We start from the raw sequence: 14,894 nt of genomic DNA on the forward strand, positions 1-14,894 counted from the left end.
TCACCGGTAGATGGTTCACAATAAAAATTAGTGCCAATGAATATTATATGAATACACTGTCAACTAAAATTAACAATTTTATTGTTCATGCCAGTACTTAAAGGAGGATCACTGAAATATCCTTTATAGTGCATACGTGCATATATGTTTTAAACAAAAAACCCCTTGGAAGATTTTTACGCAGGACAAAAAATTCCATTTATAAGTATGAGGGGTCTTATAATGACATCATTTTCAGTAGTAAACTCATGTAACAACAGACAAATAGCCATTTTCAAAATGCTCTCATATCGTGACCATTTCAAAAGCAGCTCCTTCTCTTATTGTTAACAAACATCTTTAACTCTGAAGGGACAAATTAAGTGGTTGGTTTTTTGTTTTTCAAAAACTCTTTGAGGTCCCAAAGACTACATTAGTTACCCCTAATAGTAATCCCATAAAATCTTTTCCTTTACCTTGTCTTAGCACTTTCAAACAGTATAAAAACTGAGTTGTAACGGCAACTCATCACAGGTTGGGTTCCCACAGGAAGTAAACTCTGTGATGGAGTTTAGCATGTAGGATGTTTTCTAACGACTGCCTTTGGACATAGCTGGCCCCACAAGAATCTCGCAGTTGCTAGGTGAAGCTGACTGGTAAATCACTGAATGGTTCAATGACCACTCAGATGGGGCATGACCAGGCAATGAGGCTCTGCAGATGAGAATTCCTTCAGGAGCTGACAGCTGTAAGCTGTCTACTGCCTGTACCCCCAGCAGCTGGGGCAGCACGTTCTTTATTAAAGATGGATCAGAAGCAATTACTCCTACCAGGATGGTGACTCCTTGTCTGCTGGTCTCTTGGAACAAGGAACCCAAAGGGGCTAGGTGGTAATTGCAGCTTATAATTCAACAGGAATTGCTAAAATGGGAAGCACAAATTACAACAGGGACACAGGAATAATAATGGCAAGTAGGGACACTCCTGCTTCCACCTGTTGGTTCCCAGACCCATGTATTCTTTTATCAGAGACATAGCACCATATAAATGTTTTGAACTCAAAGTGTATCCTGCATCCTAGGTGATACCCCATCCTCAAAAATATCACCTCCACACCTCCAAGCTAATGCTACAGCTGTGCCTTTAACAGGCCATTCCAATACTCTATCATTTAGGAAGCTTCTGGGTGATTCTATATGAGTTAAGACCGTGGACCACCTGACCGTGGGCACACTCCAACACCTTCGCCATAAAGTCAATCCCCTGGTGTAACATGAAATTATGTATGATGCCATGCCAATAAATCCTCAAAAGGTGATGGCGTGAGCAAGAAAGACAATCTCCTACCTGGAATATGTCTGTTACTGTGCCTAGCGTGATCAACTTGTCATCACATGCCAGGTTGGTCTCCTGGAGGGATTGTGCCATATCAGGAGCTCAGTGTTGGTCGCTGTTTCTGGCAAGTTGAACTTCAGGCAAAAGCAGAAACACTAGATCAACTTAAGTGAATAGGAGCCCATACCATTGAGCCCATACATGGCTTTCATCCCTGCCACCGTAGCCCTTTTTCTTATGTACCCATCGTGTCAGCATTAGGGTGGTATTAACGTATGATATGAAGATGCTCACACTCCATGCCCACTCCCATATGCCACGTGCCTCTACCCCTTACATGTAATCTTCCAATCTGTCTCTCCACAAATCACTTAACAGTCAGTCATTTCTCACTGCCCCAGAAGAGTTCACATATATTCTGAACTCAGGCCACTTCTCTCTCCACACAAAGGGGGTGACTTCAAGCTTTACCTCTTGAAGCTCTGCCCATTGGGAAGATTTTCCCTTGTGGCTGGCTTTCAGTACCACCCGAGTGGAGCTGTACGGAGGATGCTATCTATTTTCAGCTTGCAACCACAGAAGCAACTAGTCCATGAACCAAGTTTGGGTTTTTCCTCCTTTTTACATCTGGTCTTAAAAGATGGCCCATACACCTGTAGGTGTGACATGGGGGTCTGGGCTGCCTGCTCGTGCGATTCCCATGAACCCTCGGGTCCTGCTTTTGCTCAGCCCTGTATGTACCAGTTCCATCTGACCATGGATTACTGCTGCACCTGCTGCAAGTTATGACTGGATGGTTCTGATAGAACCCCAGCTCAAGACTGCCAGTTTTAACCACAAGATGATTTTGCCCCATGGTCAGGTAACTCGTCTCTCATACATCATCATCGCATACAACAAACTATCTTCATTTTTCATAAAGTATATAATTCTCCACTGAAGATGGCATGGCCTTATCCTAACACCCCTAGGGCCTCGGTTGTGATTCCCTATTGGCGGTGGCCATAAACTGCGGCTTTCCTACCACTGATGTCTAGAACCTTTGAACTTGCCTGGTTACATGACTGCAGAGCCCTTTTCTGCTCATAGCTGGCAGCCTTTCATGCCACTGGGTGGAAGCAGTATTCCCAGTTGGAATATACTGCCTCCAAGATCTGAAGAGGCCTACTAGGCATTATCCTTCCTTTTTCATGTTTAGGAAGTTCAGGGTGCAATAATTTGTCCTTTACTTTGGATGGCATGTCCTGGAATGCCCCTGACCAATGGAACTCTAAAAATATTACTGATGTGACAAGGTCCCTGAATCTTCTTACGGTATCTCTCTCACCCTCTAGGGAGGGTGTCTTGTCAAAGTTCCCAATATGTTAGCGACCTCTTGCTCATATCGTCCAATAAATATGTTACCGTTGATATAATGTATTAATGTGATGTTCTCTGTGGCATCCTCTTCAACTTACTGGATGACAAAGGACAAGAAAGTTTAAATAGCCCTGAGGTAAAACTACCGTCATCTTTTCCCTGTGAATACACACTGTTTCTGATCTTTTATTTTCCTAACAGGGATGGAAATTATGCATCTACCCAATCAATGTCTGCCTACCAGGTACTTGGGAGTATATTCACATGCAATGGAAAGGACACCACACCTGGCACTTCGACTGCAGCTGAGCCTATGACTTAGCGCAGTTTGTGGCAGTCTGCTGTCATTCTTTACAACCCAGGTGATGGGAATCAACCATCTTTTAGATACTTACCAGGCTCGCTAATTTCCTCCACCACCACCCCAGGTTAAGATAGTGTTTTTGATTTATTATTTGGCTGAGGGATAGAGGCAGTTTCAGAGATTACCACTTACTTGGTGTTCTCCTTTTCTTCTCTTCTCTCTTCCTTCTTTCTTTCTTTCTTTTTTTGTCTCTCCCACTATACTGATTCTTGTCCTGTAGGTCAGGAACACAACGCGAGGGATTTTATGAAGTACTAAGTATTCGCTCTAATAAAATATTCAGAGGCTAAACAAATGACACTGTTGACCCACTGTGAGCCAAACCTTGGCTAGGAGTCCATTTATTACCTGGCTGCCATATGCATCCATTATACGAGGTGCTTTGGATCCCAGATATCACTGTGAATTCAGACCCTGCATCCAACAAATATTGGGTTATTCTTACCCTTTTCCCCAGTGCAATTACTCAAATACCTGGAGGTCAGTCCCTTTGGGGAAGGACTAGGGGAATCATTACCACATTTGACATGTGTTGCAGTGTCCTTCTCCTGGGGACATAACTTTTCCTCAGTCAATGGTTTCTGGGTTGAGAAACTGACTCAAGTTTGGAAACAGAACAAGAGAGCGTGACTTTATTGGAGCAACTCCTCTCAGCCTCCTGAGGTGGATTTATTTTAATGATACATATTGAGTAAATTCCTTTGTTATTGTCCATCCATTTCACTCCTAAAGGAACTGTGTTCTATTAACCAACTCCACAACTCTCTGAGGATCAGGCCTCCTCTGGCTTAACCTTGCCAATTATTATTATGGTTATGTGCACATGGCATCTGTATATGTGATGGGTTTCATTCAAATATATATAATTATATATAGATATATAGAACAGGCAAGATGTAGCCAGAAGCACACACCCGCAACAACAGTCAAAGGAGATTAATAGGGCTTCCGTGGTGGCGCAGTGGTTGAGAGTCCGCCTGCCAATGCAGGGGACGCGGGTTCGTGCCCCGGTCTGGGAAGATCCCACATGCCGCAGAGCGGCTGTGCTCGTGAGCCGTGGCCACTGAGCCTGCACATCCAGAGCCTGTTGCTCTGCAACGGGAGAGGCCACAACAGTGAGAGGCCCGCGTACAGCAAAAAAAAAAAAAAAAAAAAAAAAGATTAATATGATACATCACATAACAAAACAAAGGTTAAAAATTGTATGATCATCTCAACAGATGCAGAAAAAGCACTTGACAAAATCTGAAATCCATTCATGGTAAAAACTGTCAACAAACTAGGCACAGAGAGAATGTTTCTCAACATAAGAAAGGTCATATATGATAAGCCCACAGCTAACATCATACTCAGTGGTAAGAAAGTTTTTCCTCTAAGAGCAGGAGCAAAACACACATGCCCACTCTTGCCACTTGTATTAAACATAGTACTAGAAGTACTCGCCAGAGCAATTAGGCAATAAAAAGACATAATAAGGATACAAATCACAAAGGAAGAAGTGAAACTGTCTGTTTGCAGATGACATGGTATTATATATAGAAAACCCTAAAAACTCACCCCCAAAACTGTTAGAACTAATAAATGAACTCAGCAAAGTTGAAACATGTCTTTGAGAGCTCCAAGCAAAGTCCTGAGCTAGTCTACTCAGCTGAGGGTTCTAAAGAATGCATCAAGAGCTCTGTAAAAAAGCCTGCCCTGTCTCTAGTCTATCAGGGACATTGTAATAATCAAGGAACTACAGGAATTGCTCCAAGTCCTTCCAAGTCAGGGAAACCCCAGCCATTTTCCACCACAGGGGCTGTAGAGTAGACAGCAGTGCCTCAGATGGGTCACCCTGCGTGTCTTATCAAAAAGATCCTGGCTTAACAACTAGCACTTCTGGGGTTCTTTCCAAGTTTTATCTCCATTCGACTCTGAACCCACTAGCTATATCTGGCCTGGCAGATAGTAACAAAGGAGTAAGATAATGATTCTGAGAGATGTAACCCAACGAACAGAGAATGTTTCTGTTATGGTGGAGAGATATCTCACTGGCCTTTACCAGGACCTAGGACAAATACTCTATGCCGATTCCCAGCTAACAACTTTCTGATTCAAAATTTAGCATCTCAGGCATCTTAATACCAAAGAAGTAGGACCTAGGAGACTCTTAGCACCATGAGAAAGGAACAAAGTTCACTCTAAATGAACAAAGTAGCATTTTTGTTTAAGTACTAGTCTCAAGTAATACTAGTTCTTAGTACTTATACAGAGCTTCCTATGCACCAGGCACTATTCTCAGAGCTTTGTATCTATTAACTTCTTTTTTTTTTTTTTTTTTTTTTTTTGTCTTTTTGGCGGTATGCGGGCCTCTCACTGTTGTGGCCTCTCCCGTTGCGGAGCACAGGCTCCGGACGCGCAGGCTCAGCGGCCATGGCTCATGGGCCCAGCCGCTCCGCGGCACGTGGGATCTTCCCGGACCGGGGCACGAACCCGCATCCCCTGCATCGGCAGGCGGACTCCCAACCACTGCGCCACCAGGGAAGCCCTATTAACTTCTTTTATCCTCGTAACAATCCTATGATGAAGTAGGTTCTGTCATTATTGTTCTCATTTTCCAAATGAAGATACTGAGGCCTAAAAATGTCTGGTAACATACCCAAGGTCACATCCGCTGGTTAGAAGTGGCAAAGCTGCGATTTAAACCTAGTCTGGCACAAGAATTTGTTTTCTTAGCCATTCTGCTATTCAGTGTGGAATCCACCCCCAGGAGACCTGCCAAGTTAAGGCCCAAGCCTAGGACGTGAAGTTCTAACCCATATGCTAATCCGAACAAGCCCTGCCGGCACTCCAGCCCTTGATAATAACTCAATCAGATGATTCCTCATTGCCTAAGCCAGATCTTTGTTTGAATATGGAAATACAGAATGTGTGGTAGATGATGAATAAATCAAAGGCTTATAGAAAAGTTCTCACTAATGCTCAAATCATTTCAGAGTTCAATGTCTTTGCATATGCTGGCAATATTCTCCACTCTTCACCGTGCAAACTCCTCCCTACCTTTCAAATTGAGAACAAGTATCCTGTTCTCTGGAAGGCCTTCCGCATTCCCAACTCCAAAGGCAACCCTTCCTCTGCACCCTTTCTTTATTGTAGCATTTAGCACTTTATATTCTATCTACTGCTATTCTCATCGTTCTAGATGGCAAACTTTTTGAAAACAGAACTCTTTGGAAAGCCTCTATTCCCTCATTGGAATACTGAGAGTAATAAAATTACCTCTTTTGCGAGGATTAACTAAAATAATCTCTGTAAACTTACTTGACATTTAATTAGCACTCAGTGAAGGACAGCCACTCTGAAAGTATAGCTTTGTAACCTTGGGTAGTTGGTACAGTGTTGACATACAATATACAGTTAGGAAATGTTTGTTAAACAAGTACAAAATAATATTCCAAAATATCACTGAGGAAAAAACAAAAACAAAAAAATCACTGAGGATGTACTTCAAATGTCCTAGTTAAACGTCTTTAATATAAGGCTAGCCCTGATTCATCAGTTTTGCCTACTGAAATTTCACAACTCAAGTTGTCACGCACCTCGTTGGTGTCATTTCATTTTTCCTGTTACAGTTGAAGGGATGCTGTGACCAAGACTGTTTAAAATTAAAACAGAATTTGCAAGTATATTCAGATAAGGAAAAGGTACCCTTGCTTTTAAATTATTTCATTGGTACATTTAGTCATCTTATATTTTAAAATGAAGACAATAAATTAAAAATATTCCTTTCTCATTTCTCCTTTTTTTGGTTCCTTTCCCTCCTTCATAGTTTTAATTTTAAATAAAAAACAATGGCTGCCTTCAAAAGTTATTTTATAAACAGAGCAAGTTATAATTACTAACACAAGAAAAATTTCAGTGTGTCCAAAAAAATTTCTAAGCTCCTTGACATAGCCCACTTTACTGGGTTACCATGAATACAATAAAAATGCCAGACTAATAAGAGAATTTGGAAAACTCCTTGGAGAAACTGGATATTATCTACTGGATAAAAAACATTTCTGACCCTTAAGTAAGTCTTGGTCTGTATTTTGTTTACTTTCTTGAATATCTCCTAAGTATCTCTAAACTCTCCATCTTACTAACTATACAAATACATAAAAATTATTTAGTATAAGGTTATTTTACCTTAATCCCTTTGAAGGGAATAAAATAGCTATCTTATATCATTTTATAAAGCATCTGTTTCCTCATGCAGGGAATTTCATGTAGTTATAATTAAAGTTTATTTTACTCTAATAATTTTTACCCTTTATATATTTAGGAAACCTGAACCTTATTGCAGAAGAAATCAGTATTGAACTTAACATAATTACTTGCACAATCTATAGACATCCATTCCACAAATTGTTACCAAAAGCCCTACGCTGTGTAAGCATTATGCTAGGTGCTCAGGATACAGGAATACAAATTAACAAAACACAAGTCAGTAGTGATAAGTATTACAAAGAAAAAGAAAGCAGATTAAGGGGAATAGAGAGTGAAGGGGATGAGGTGTTATACAGATCAGGTAAGTATCTCTGACGGAAACAAGAGAGTGAGTCACAGGACACTGAGAAAGGGACCTCCAGGCAGACAGGTTAGCAAGTGCAAAGGTCCCGAGACAGAAATGTATTCTGCTTGTCCTAAGCAGAGAGATCGGTGTGGTTGGAGTGGTGTGAGCTAAGGAGAGGAAAAGGCACCTCCCTGGAGGTCTAGTGGTTAGGACTCTGCGCTTCCACTGCCGAGGGCCCAGGTTCAATCCCTGGTTGGGGAACTAAAATCCCACAACACGCGTGGCCAAAAAAAATAAGGAGAGAGAAAAACGTAGGAGATGAGTTCAGAGAGAAAGCATGGCCACAGATCCAATGGAAAGATGATGTGAGCCACATATAAAGATCTTCTAGCAGCCATATTTTTAAAAATACAAAGAAACAATTTTTTTTTTGCCACGCCACTCAGCTTGTGGGATCTTCCTCGACCAGGGATTGAACCCGGGGCCACAGCAGTGAAAGCACCAAGTCCAAACCACTAGACCACCAGGGAAGTCCAAAATGAAATTAATTTTAATACTGTATTTTATTGGAAGCACCATATCCAAAATATGATTTCGATACATAATCAATATAACAAAATATTAATGAGGTATTTTACGTTTTTTCCTTCTTAAGAAGTCTTTAAATCCCAGTGTGTATTTTATACTCACAGCACATCTACATTCAGTCTAGCACATTTCAACTGCTCAGTAACCACAGGTGGCTAGTGGCTACCATACTGGTGCAGTTATAGACAACTGTAAAGCCTCTGAAGAGTTTGGATTTTGTTTTATGTATCAAATATATACGAAAATAAAAGAACAATATAATGAATTTAAAGTTGCCATCACTCAGTTTCAACGATTAGCAATACATGGCCATCTATACCTCTATCCACCTTCCCCAAACCTAGATTATTTTGAAGAACTGTACTGGAGAGTTTTGAACAAAGGAATGACTTTTAACAGCCTACTCTGACTGCCAAGCAGAGAATACCTTGTAAAGCAGCATGGATGGAAACAAGAAGACCTGTTATAAGGCCATTACAATAATCCAGGTGAATTTACAGCAGCTTAGTTGGGGGTGATGGCAGTGGACTTGGTGAGAAATGGAGGATTGATTGGATTCTTAACATATTTCAAAGGTAGAAGCTGACAGGATATATTGGTGAATTGGGTACAGGATATGAGAGAAAAGAATCAGAGATGACTTCAAGGTATTAGGCCTGAGCAAGGTGATGGAGTTGCCATTTACTGAAACAGGGGAGACTGCCAGAGGAACAGCTGGATGGAAATTGAGGGTTCATCTTTGGATATGCTAAGTCTAGACGTCCTACTAGACATTCAAGTGCCAATAGTGAATAAAAAGTTGTATATCTAGGGCTTCCCTGGTGGCGCAGTGGTTGAGAGTCCGCCTGCCGATGCAGGGGACGCGGGTTCGTGCCCCAGTCCGGGAAGATCCCACATGCCGCAGAGCGGCTGGGCCCGTGAGCCATGGCCGCTGAGCCTGCGTGTCCGGAGCCTGTGCTCCGCAACGGGAGAGGCCACAATGGTGAGAGGCCCGCGTACCGCAAAAAAAAAAAAAAAAAAAGTTGTATATCTAGATTTGCAATTCAAGGAAGAAGCCCAGGCTGAGATATAAATCTGTGAGCGATCAGAAAATAGGTGGTATTTAAAACCATGGGACAAGATGCATTCACTAGGAAATGAATATAAACAGAGGAGAGGTCCTGGTACACTCCAAAGTTAAGAGCAGGAAGAGGAGGAAGAACCAGGAAAGGAGACTTAATCGAAGCCCCAAGTGAGACAGAAAAAAAATAAAAATAAAATGCAAGAAAAAGTAGTGTCCCAGAAGAAAAGTAAACGAAGTATTTCAGTATAGCAATATACATTATTATATACAAATATAGTAATATTCAATATAGCACAAGGAACGATACTCAATATCCCGTAATAACCTATAATGGAAAAGAATCTTAAAAAGAATATATATATGTACATATATGTATAACTGAATCACTTTGCTGTACACCTGAAACTCACACAACATTGTAAATCCAACTATACGTCAATAAAAAAATTTTTTAAAGAACTGCTTCAAGAAGGAGGTAGTACACAAAACACAAAACTAAATTTAAGAAAATAAAAACCAATGCCTAGAAGTTGAAAACTAACTGAAACAAATGAACCTAATGGTGTATCAGTTTGGTAACAAAAATCACGCAGAGAAAAGAATTATTCCAATTGATCTTAGAACAAAATATTTTGACTATACAGTTTTTAGTGCAATACATTCCTAGGACAAAAATATTAAAAGGGCAAACAAATCTTAAAATACCTAATGTCACTTAGTATTCTTATTGTTAATAGTAACAATTGTATTATTATTAACATGAATATATTTTAACATAATACAACTAAGAAACTAGGTTAAAGCTCCTAAGGACTAATGTTCAGCACCAAAATGTCAGTTAAAAACCTTGTAATTTTAAATTGTGGTTGTAAATATCAGTATAAACTTGTAACTTTATTTTTAAAAAGGTACTTATTTTCTAACTGTCCACTGAAAGGCCAAGAAACAATGATAATCAAGTAGCAACAAGAATTCCATACTCTGGTCTCAAAACACCTTCACACACTAAAAGGACTCAGGGTTTTTTTTCAACAGTCAATTCCAGGAAATGTACCAATTGAGCTTGGGATACCACATTATGATAGAAAGCAAGGAAGCTATCAAAAGCTAATATTGCCGTATTAAATAAATACAGAAAACATCAAAATGTTCCCCCTTGTGGCCAAAATAGAATAATGTGAGTATCAAACGACTGCAACGGATATAAATACATTGAATGTGTAAAGCCATGAGTTCGTAGTGACATGCAAAAAAGGAAAAAGACAGAGAGAGAGATTCTTTGGACAGCATGGAGGTTGCTAGGTAACCAACACATTACTCGGAAATTGGATAATTTAAAGGAAATAATTAAAGATCTTTCCTGTCTTTTCGGTATGAACAGTACTTCAGGGTAACCAAATAAGCCTAAAGGATGCAGAAGTTTTTCTATACAGAAGACTTCTAGCTAATAAATGTAGAAGTAATGATCAAATTAGAAAATCACCATCTTGCAACCCCTATTTCAAAATGAATCAGACAATAGTCATCAATAGATATTAAAATCATTAGTTAAAAGACTGTTGGGAAACTTCACAATGAAGGAACTACGCTGTCACCACCTGAATTAAGCATTACTACAAACGTGAGACAACCTGACACTATGTAGTTCTCCAGGTGATGAAACAATATAAAGTCTGTAACATCACCTACAGCTAGTCTCGTCAAAACTTGAAACAGAATTTAATCGAGTCTTTAGATCTCACTTCTAGACAGCAGGACTACTGACCCACTTTCTTCGAGAAGTAAATGGAGGGGCTTCCCTGGTGGTGCAGTGGTTGAGAGTCTGCCTGCCGATGATGCAGGGGACACGGGTTCGTGCCCCGGTCCGGGAAGATCCCACATGCCGCGGAGTGGCTGGGCCCGTAAGCCCTGGCCGCTGAGCCTGCGCGTCCAGAGCCTGTGCTCTGCAGCAGGAGAGGCCACAACAGTGAGAAGCCCACGTACTACAAAAAAAAAAAAAAAAAAAAAAAGGAGTAAATGGAATAAGGGAGGGGAAAAGAAGCAGTCCTCCAGATGAAAAGAGATCCTAGAGACCCTAAGAACCAAATTCAAGATGTGGACCTTGTTTGGACTCTGATCTGAAAAAAATAATTGTAAAAAGGCATTTCTTGAGACAATTGGAGAAATGTTAATAGTTTATATTAAAACCTCAGAAATGTTTTATTTCCTTTGTTAGATGTAAAAATGGATTTGCGGTTACCTAAGGAAAAAAATTTTGTCTTTCAAAGCATAATGAAGTGGCTGGGTAAAATAGCATGCCATCTAAGATTTGCTTTTTTATATACTTCAGCAAAACCAAAAACAAAACACACACACACAAATAGAAACAGCTCCAGTTATCAAGATACTCACTTACCCCAGCATAAGAGCTGCGAGTTCTTCAACAGCCATAGAATATTGTCCTTGCTTCAGATACTCACCACGACTCAAGAGTTGTCGAGTAGAAGCACGGAGGTCAGAACTGAACTGGGCAAACTCAGCAACCTCACCATAGGAGCCAATATCGACTTCATGGTGCCTGCCCCTGCTTCACAGACCTAGTGTGGGCAGCAGATCTGATGTAGGACACACAAAAAACAATGTAAATGGTAGGGCAGGTACCTTTGTAGAACAATTCTGTTTCCAAGAAGATCTGTCCATCACTGATAGGAACGATATTCGTTGGAATGTAAGCAGACACATCACCAGCTTGCGTTTCTGGTAAAGAAGTCAAGGAGCCACCACCAAAAGAATCGTTCATTATGTCTGCTCTCTCCTGTAGATGGGAGTGTAAATAAAACACATCATCAGGCTGGACCTCATGAGTAGCTGAGTGGTCTGCAGATCAGCAGAGGCACCAGCCTCTTTGGATAATTCATCACAGATGATCAAAGCATGTTTGCCATTATCCCTAAAATACTCTCCCACAGCACAGCAAGAATAAGGAGTCAGGTACTGATGGAGGGCAGTGTCAGCAGCAGTGGCTGAAACCACACTGGTGTTCTTCATGGCATCCACATTTGTGTTTTCACCAACTGGACAACAGTGGATCTCTTCTGACCAATAGCAGTGTAGATACAGTATAGCTTCTTCTTTCCATCAGATCCATCACTGAAATGTTTCTGGTTAATAATTATGTCAATCATTGATGTTTCGCCAGTCTGTCAGTCACCAATCGTCAGCCTGTACTGACCACAACCAATCAGCACCAAGCTATCCACAGCATTAATGCCAGTCTGCACTGGTTTCTGCACAGAGATTGGAGAAATGATGCCAGGGGCTTTCAGGCCAACTCACCATTGGGTCTTGGAACCAACTGGATCCTTGCCATCAGTGACATTACCAACGGCATCTACTATACAACCCAGTAGCTTCTCACCAACTAGAACATTCACAATGGCTCCTGTCCTCTTCACAATACCTCCTTCCTTAATTAGTTTATCATGTCCAAACACAACAAAACCAACATTGTCAGTTCCCAAGTTGAAACATACCCTTTAAGGCTGAAGAAAAACAGTAGCATTTCGTCTGCTTGAACATTCCTCAGCCCGTGTATTCAACCAATACTATCACCAATACTTGAGACACATCCTGTTTCTTCACAGTCAACAGAGGTTTTGGCTCCAAGATTACGCTCTTGAAAAACAGAGGATATCTCAGCAGTGCCAGTCTTCTGAAGACAAGTGTTAAGAGGCATGGAGGTTCCCTGTGGCAATGAAGGATGATCCCAAAGCATTCTGAAGACCAGTCTGGCCTGCCAAGGGAGGGTGCAAGCCACAGCCCAAGGCCACGTGTCCAGACAGCATCTTTGCAGCTCTCCTTGGGTGGTTCCTCTGCAGCTGCAACCTCTGGACCGACTTCCAAGCAAATATTAACCAAAAGAAATTACACCAGTATCTTGAGATACCATGTAAGAGGATTATGAGATAATTATATTAGTATCAGACAAAATGTTTCTAAGAAATAATCCTTACTATGGATAAAGTCACATGTAAAGATAAAATAATGCAAGAATAACTCACTAGATACATAATATATATGCCTGTATAATTTTTTAATTTTTTTACTTTTTATTATGAAATTTACATATACAAAAGTAGAAAAAAATAGTACAATGAATGCCTATAAATCCACTAAGATTCAGCCACTGTAGACATTCTGACATATTAGCTTTATTGATTTATCAATCTATTTCATTTTTTATTATTGTGGTTGAGCTCTTTCAAAGTAAATGTCACACATTGACATTTTATGCCAAAATACTTTACACTTCTAAAAGAAAAAAAAATTCTCCTATCTAAATACAATGGTATTGCCTCCCCAACATGAAAATAGCTCTCTAGTTTCATCTCACATCCATTCTATATTTAAATTTACCCACGTCCTCAGTGTTATTTATAGCTCACTTTTTCACAGCAGGATCCAATCAAGGATCATCTACTGTATTTGGTTGTTAAAGCTCTTAAATTTAATCTATAGTTATTGCCCCTCCCCCATTTTTAGGAAATCCCATTTCTAGAAATCTATCCCAAAGATAACACTAGCAAAAAATTTTTTAATTAATTTTTTATTGAGGCATAACTGACATACAACTTTATATGTTAGGTACTTTACATACAACTTAGGTACATAACATAATGATTCGATATTTGTATACACTGTGAAATGATCACCACAGTAAGTCTAGTTAACATACATCACCATACATAGTTACGGAATTATTTTCGTGACATGAGCTTTGATGATTTACTACTCCCTTAGGGATTTTCAAACATGCAATACAGTATTATTAACTATACTTGCCATGCTGTACACTACATCACCACGACTTATTTATTTTATAAATGGAAATTTGTACCTTTCGACTCCCTTTACCCATCTGCCCACCCTCCAACTCCGGCCTCTAGCAACCACCAATCTGTTCTATGAACTTGGTTTTTGTTTTTGTTTGAGATTCCACATATAAATGAGATCATAACCAGCAAGTTTGTTTTAATACATACATACAAAGGTATTCCCTTCAGCACTATTTGTTACAGTAAAAAGACTGAAAACAAACCAAACATTCATTAAAAGGGGACTGGAGGTATGAACAGCCACACAATGAAGTCCTGTGCAACGCTGAAAAATGAGAAAGACTCTTGAATACTGCTATGAAGTGATCTCCAGAATATACATATATATATATATATATATATATATATATATAAAATTTTTTTTTTTTTTTTTTTTTTGTGGTACGCGGACCTCGCACTGTTGTGGCCTCTCCCGTTGCGGAGCACAGGCTCCAGACGCACAAGCTCAGCAGCCATGGCTCACAGGCCCAGCCGCTCTGCGGCATGTGGGATCTTCCCGGACCGGGGCACGAACCCGTGTCCCCTGCATCGGCAGGCAGACTCTCAACCACTGCGCCACCAGGGAAGCCCGAGAATATATTTTTAAATGTATAAATCATGTCACAGACAGTGGGCATAAAATGCTACCTTTTATCTAAGAAATAATTGAAGAGCAAAGCAAAAACTAATATAAATGAAAGGCAACATCATTACAAACCATGCAGTAGATATAAAAAGGACAATAACATATTACCAACAATTTTATGCCAATAAACTTGAAAATTTAAATGGACAAGAAAAATAGAGAAAAACCAACTT

General features: G+C 40.1%; 1 pseudogene; it reads right to left on the bottom strand.

The window, feature by feature from the left end:
* Positions 1–569: 569 nt before the first annotated feature.
* On the bottom strand, positions 570–13,046 carry LOC136127893 (ATP synthase subunit alpha, mitochondrial-like; annotated as a pseudogene).
* Positions 13,047–14,894: the final 1,848 nt, after the last annotated feature.

Source organism: Phocoena phocoena, chromosome 9, assembly GCF_963924675.1.
Source record: "Phocoena phocoena chromosome 9, mPhoPho1.1, whole genome shotgun sequence".
NCBI classification, from domain to species: Eukaryota; Metazoa; Chordata; class Mammalia; order Artiodactyla; family Phocoenidae; genus Phocoena; species Phocoena phocoena.